This window comes from Sinocyclocheilus anshuiensis, unplaced genomic scaffold (assembly GCF_001515605.1).
Source record: "Sinocyclocheilus anshuiensis isolate Anshui unplaced genomic scaffold, SAMN03320099.WGS_v1.1 scaffold253, whole genome shotgun sequence".
Classification (NCBI taxonomy): Eukaryota; Metazoa; Chordata; class Actinopteri; order Cypriniformes; family Cyprinidae; genus Sinocyclocheilus; species Sinocyclocheilus anshuiensis.
The window spans coordinates 810,898-811,212 of record NW_015537969.1 but is presented as its reverse complement, the minus strand read 5'-3'; positions in this window follow the sequence as shown (position 1 = coordinate 811,212).

Sequence of the window (315 nt, the reverse complement as noted above, 5' to 3'; positions counted from 1 at the left end):
TTTTTTTGTTTTTTTTTTTTTTTTTTTTGGCCATGTACTACTTGTATGTTTGCTGGAATTTCCAACTCAAGTTTCATCCAAAGGGTTTTTGAGCTATACTATAACACCCGTGTTCATGTATCAACCCAATAAGCCAAATTCAATTTGATTGAAGCCCTTTTGCTTTACCAGCAAACACTCTGTGGTGGTCCTGGTTCTTGCTGAGCCTCAGTTCATTGTGTGCACAAACTAAACCTCTACTCAGTTTCGTTACAGGTCAGTTGCCATTCAGCTAGTTGTTTATTGGGTTTCAAAACACTTTTTAGGATTCCCCCC